The sequence below is a fragment of the Lactuca virosa genome, chromosome 2, assembly GCF_052849685.1.
Source record: "Lactuca virosa cultivar CGN04683 chromosome 2, Lactuca_virosa_CGN04683_v6, whole genome shotgun sequence".
Taxonomy (NCBI): domain Eukaryota; kingdom Viridiplantae; phylum Streptophyta; class Magnoliopsida; order Asterales; family Asteraceae; genus Lactuca; species Lactuca virosa.
The window spans coordinates 903,088-909,435 of NC_136427.1; the positions used below are offsets into that span (position 1 = coordinate 903,088).

Here is a 6,348-nt window from a genome sequence, read left to right on the forward strand (position 1 = left end):
CACTAGCCCGTGTCGCCTCTGTACGAATTGTGGTCGTTATGGCCACTTGGCGGAAACATGTCGTGCACCAAAAACTCAGCGACCACTCTATCTACCCTCAAATCAACAAACACAAACCCGGTATCCAACTGGAACATGCTTCAACTGTGGTGACCCCACCCATTTCAAAAACGCGTGTCCTAGGCTAGTCAATATCATCAACACCCAAGCCCAGGCAAATCCAACAATGCAGGTTCCAGCTCCCAAAGGTCGAGCCTTTGTCATTACCGCAACCCAAGCAAAGACCGATAACAAGGTCGTAAATGGTACGTTTCTCATAAATAACTGCTACGCGTCAGTACTTTTTGATTCAGGTGCCGATAAAAGTTTTGTGTCTTTGGAATTTGAGCCCATACTTCACACACCTCGCACGATTCTTAATGAGTACTTTACCGTAGAAGTCGCCGATGGAAAATACGTTTCACTCAATGCAGTCATCCAAGATTGCACTTTCGATTTTTCCGGTCATAAATTTTCTGTCAATTTAGTTCCTATGGAACTTGGTAGCTTCGACATCATCGTAGGAATGGATTGGCTATCCCAAAACCATGCTGAAATAGTATGTTATGATAAGTTCATTCGTATTCCTCTCGCCGACGGTCAAAGTCTTCGTATTTATGGCGAGACTCATTCGAAAAAGCTTAGTCTTATGTCATGTACTCAAGCTCGATCATATCTACGAAAAGAATATATGGCTTTCTTAGCCCATGTGGTGGAAACAGAGGTCAAAGAAAAGAAGATCGAAGATATTCCGATAGTACGAGACTTTCCCGACGTCTTTCCTGATGATGTATCTGGACTCCCTCCAGTACGTGAGCTAGAGTTCCGCATCGAACTTGTTCCTGAGGCTACTCCCATAGACAAGTCTCCATATCGGTTGGCTCCAACCGAGATGCAAGAATTGGCAAGTCAGCTCCAAGAACTAACCGATAAGGGATTTATCCGCCCTAGTACTTCACCCTGGGGAGCCCCGGTTCTCTTCATCAAAAAGAAAGATGGTTCGTTTCGTATGTGTATCGATTATCGGGAGTTAAATAAATTAACCATCAAGAACCGATATCCGTTACCTCGGATCGACGACCTTTTTGATCAGCTTCAAGGAGCTTCATGCTTCTAAAAAATTGACCTTCGCTCAGGTTATCACCAACTTCGAGTACGGGAAGAAGACATCCCCAAAACCGCTTTCCGAACCCGCTATGGTCATTACGAGTTCACCGTTATGCCTTTCGGCCTAACAAATGCCCCTGCCGTATTCATGGACTTGATGAATCGGGTATTTAAACCTTATCTTGACCATTTTGTTATCGTCTTTATTGATGACATCCTCATTTACTCCAAGACAAGGGCAGATCATGAAAGACACCTTCGCCTAACTCTCCAAACGTTGCAAGGAAATCGGCTCTACGCCAAATTTTCGAAATGTGAGTTTTGGTTAAATGAGGTACAATTCCTTGGTCATATTGTAAGTGACAAGGGTATTTTATTCGATCCCGCAAAAGTTGAAGCAGTCCAAAATTGGAAAGCCCCCCGTACCCCCAAGGAAATTCGGTCCTTCCTTGGTTTAGCCGGCTATTACCGGCGTTTCATTTCAAATTTCTCAAAGATTGCTTTACCGCTTACTTCTCTCACTTGCAAGGGTACACCATTTGATTGGGGACCCAAGCAGGAATACGCTTTCCAAACCCTTAAACAAAGTTTGTGTGACGCTCCGATTCTTACACTCCCTGAAGGATCTGAAGATTTCATGGTATTCTGCGATGCCTCCAATCTCGGTCTAGGTTGTGTTTTGATGCAAAGGGGAAAGGTTATAGCTTACGCATCACGATAACTCAAAATCCACGAAAGGAATTATACGACTCATGATTTGGAGCTCGGTGCCGTGATTTTCGCTCTTAAAATTTGGAGGCATTACCTTTACGACACTAAATGCGTAATTTTCACCGACCATAAGAGCTTGCAACATATTCTTAATCAAAAGGAACTCAATATGAGGCAAAGACGATGGGTCGAACTCCTAAATGATTACGAGTGTGAAATACGCTATCATCCGGGCAAGGCAAACGTCGTAGCCGACGCGTTAAGCCGAAAAGAACATGCCCATGCATTTCATCTAATATGTTTTCCTATCTTGTCCAATCTCAGCGACCGAATTCGAGGAGCTCAACACTCGGCAATTACCGAAAATGACATGCCCACGGGAATTGATGGGGAGTTGGAAACCAAATCTGATGGTATTTTCTATTATCAAGATCGCATCTGGATCCCAGATCGTGACAATCTTCGCATATTCCTGATGGAAGAAATCCATAAAACCCGATATTCCATTCATCCGGGCACTGACAAGATGTATCATGGTCTGAGAACTAATTATTGGTGGTCGGGAATGAAAAAGGATATTGCTTTATTCGTGGCCAAATGTCTTACATGTTCCAGGGTCAAAGTAGAACATCAACGACCCTCCGGACTATTGGTCCAACCAGAAATCCCCAGGTGGAAATGGGAAGCGATCGCCATGGATTTCGTAACCAAACTTCCCCGTACCACAAAAGGACACGACAACATTTGGATAATCATTGACCGTTTGACCAAATCTGCTCATTTCCTTCCCATCCGGGAAAATTTCAAAGTCGAAAAACTTGCTCGGATTTACATCAACGAGATAGTTAGTCGGCATGGCATTCCTCTCAGCATCATTTCAGATCGTGATGGGAGATTTCTCTCACGGTTTTGGCAATCACTTCAAACAGCCATGAGAACCCGCCTCGATCTCAGTACCGCCTATCATCCTCAGACCGATGGTCAATCTGAGAGGACAATTCAAACACTCGAAGATATGTTGAGGGCGTGTGTCTTGGATTTCGGAGGAAACTGGGACTCTCATTTACCGTTGGTGGAATTCTCCTATAATAACAGTTATCATTCTAGCATCAAGATGCCACCATTTGAGGCATTGTATGGCCGTAAATGCCGATCTCCTATTTGCTGGCATGAAATCGGTGAGTCCCACGTGATTCGCGCAACAGTGGATTCTCCAATCGTTGGTCCTGAGCTTATCCAGGAAACAACCGACAAAATCACTCAGATTTGCGATAACCTTCTCACATCTCGTAGCCGACAAAAGAGTTATGCCGATAAGCGACGCAAACCGCTTGAATTTACCGTAGGTGACATGGTCATGTTAAAAGTGTCCCCATGGAAAGGTGTGGTTCGATTTGGACGCAAGGGTAAATTGGCACCACGCTACGTAGGCCCGTTTAAGATCATAAAAAGGATCGGACCAGTAGCCTACGAGTTGGATCTACCAACAGAGCTTAAGAAAGTTCACCCAGTATTTCATATAGCCAACCTCAAGAAGTGTTTAGCAGACGAGAATCTTCATGTTCCTCTCGAGGATATCCAAATCGACGAGACAATGCAATTTACCGAGAAACCCTTGGAAATTGCCGACCGAAAGGAAAAGCAACTCAAAAGAAGTCGCATTCCCCTGGTTAAGGTCAGGTGGCAGTCGGCACGTGGACCTGAGTATACATGGGAGCGTGAGGATCATATGCGTACCAAATACCCACAAATTTTCTCTTAAGGTACTCTCTTCTTAAATTTCAGGACGAAATTTCCTAAAGTAGGGGAGACTGTGACATCCGCCTAAAATGGATTCGGGTCAACCCAACCCAGTTGGAAATTTAATAAACCCTACTCAAGATTACTTGACGCTAATAGGATCAAAACCCATGCAATACGATATAACTTGACGTTAATAGCAACATAGTATTGTACAACGTTATAACTATAATCAAAGTAAATTATGATACCATATTAAAATAAAATCAAAGTATAATGCTCTAATTAAATTAAAAGAATCAAACTTGAATTCTCTAATTAAACTTCAAATCAAAGTAGATTGTTATAATCAAATAATAACCTATCTTTTATAAAACTCCATTTTTATAAACTTTACATTAAATTTTATAAAACTCTATTTTTTATAAACTTTACTTTAAATTTTATAAAACTCATATATTAATTATGTAAAAGATGCTTGTGTTAGTGGGAAATTATGAAGACCACCAAAAGCAAAAAGATTATTCCCATGGTCTCCCACTCACACCTCCCATCCACTTTCCTTTCCTTTTTCTCCCAACACATTATTCTCTTCACCACTTAAATCTTCTCTATTCTTTCTCTCACTCTCAATCTCGAAATTTCCTCCAAGAATACTCATATTCCATCCAAGAACAATCTATTATACTCAAATCTTCATCCCTCTTGAAGCATTCATCAAGGTATGTTGTTAAAAGTTTCAAATTCATACAAGAAACAAATTAAATCCACCAAAATATCTAAAACTCATTTTTTTCATAAACCTGATTTTTCTCAGAATACCATCAATAAAATAAGAAGTTCTGGAAATTTTCAGAAAATAACTTATTTTTATTGAATTATCATAATTATTTCAATAAAGTAGGGCAATAATTCACATAAAATACTTGTTGCATTCAATAAATTCTGAGAAAATTCTGGGACGACTTGTATACTGATTAAACATGATATATGAAGTTTCATGCATTTATATTACTGTTTACTATTATTTATGATTTTATTGATTAATTAATAATGAAATATATAAAAAATACTTCCCATAGTAACAAATATCTGAAACTTATACACTGGGCTCTACATCATGTTATAAAACTATGGTTAATTTTACAGATTTTTTGAGAATCATTTACTATTTTTCCCGAATTTTGTGTTGTTTAATCATTAAAATATTAAATAAATACTAAAACAGTTCAGAAAAATATACAAATTTTACAGTAATTCATATTGTATGAAATAATGATTATTTCATATAAATAATTGTTAAAATCTATAAATAATTATAATTAGGCAAGTTATTATTTTAATAAGAAATTATTAAAATCTAGCCTAAATTGAAAATATAAATTAATTATGCAAAGTAAGTAATTCAATTTAAAATTCATTTAACAAATAAATACCTTAATATTAGAATCAAAATGAATTATTGTTAATTCATCTAATATAAGAATACGTGTCTAATTATTTGTATTAATATTTCATTCTTGTTTAGCAGTTCCTAAACCAAAAACTATTAATTATATTAGGTTCTACGCCATTTTGACCCGAATCGTCTATCGTACGACACACGCATTTCGTTTTTGGACTAAAGTGAGTAATCTACCCCATACTTTATAATTTTCAATACTTTTGGGGTGTATCATGTGGTTCTAATATATTTCAACTTCATTTTATTGTTTTATCACAATTGAGACATTGTTGGGACATTTATACGTGAATCATTAATTGTATAACTATTGTTTGTTTACGCTACATGTACTTGTAGTGCATTATCATTTTTAGTCTAATCTCCATGACTATGCCCGTATTCTTGAGGTACATTATGGACAATAATAGCGCTATTGGGTTGACCACCCCGCCTTGGGACGCTAAGGTGATTGATCACACGTGGTTGAGTGTGTATGATGATTAGACGCTCCATCCTATATATATTTATATATATATATATATATATATATATATATATATATATATATATATATATATATATATATATATATATATATATATAGGGTGAGGACTTATTGTTGTTGTTATCAATTGTTAATCAATTTTTGATTTATAAACATTTATCTCAAATACAATTGTTTGGCGACTTCAAAAGAAAACAAATTTCAAATTATAAATGTTTCAACTTCACAATTTTCTCTACTAAAATTTGATTACTCACCAAATCTCGTAGTTGACCTGTTTTTACCCATGATGCAGATTTGAAGAATGAAGAATGATGAAAAATAGGTTGCGCCTTAGAAATCCACAAGACAATTTAAATTTGATGTAATAAATGTTGTTCGTATTTGGATATGTATTTGTATGTTGTGATTCTTGTTTGCATACTTATTACTTAATTGAATCTAATCATATTATAACATAGTTGTCATGAGACTTTGAACAATATATCACGCCTTGATCGATTCCGACAAGGATCGGGGTGTGACAATAACCAAGCTGCCTAAGACATCGGGCGGTCTTGACACAATATGGGTAATTGTAGACAGATTGACCAAATCAGCACACTTTCTACCAATAAAAGAAACCGGCAAGATGGAGAAGCTGACTAGAACGTACATCAGAGAGATTGTACGACTCCATGGTGTGCCGATATCCATTATCTCCGATAGAGATAGTAGATTTACCTCACGGTTTTGGCAGTCTCTACAAAAATCATTGGGAACTAGGCTTGACATGAGTACGGCGTACCACCCACAAACCGAC

At 37.6% G+C, this 6,348-nt stretch overlaps 1 long non-coding RNA gene across 2 annotated transcripts; it reads left to right on the forward strand.

Moving 5' to 3' along the window:
- The first annotated feature begins 4,238 nt into the window (after positions 1-4,238).
- LOC145156219 (uncharacterized) lies at positions 4,239-5,930 on the forward strand. 2 transcript variants are annotated; one of them, XR_013736544.1, is made up of 3 exons: positions 4,239-4,319; positions 5,160-5,223; positions 5,842-5,930. It is a non-coding gene; the product is annotated as an uncharacterized LOC145156219 (long non-coding RNA). The 2 variants fall into 2 exon arrangements; XR_013736545.1 differs by having other exon boundaries at positions 4,255-4,319; positions 5,129-5,223.
- The last annotated feature ends 418 nt before the right edge of the window (positions 5,931-6,348 follow it).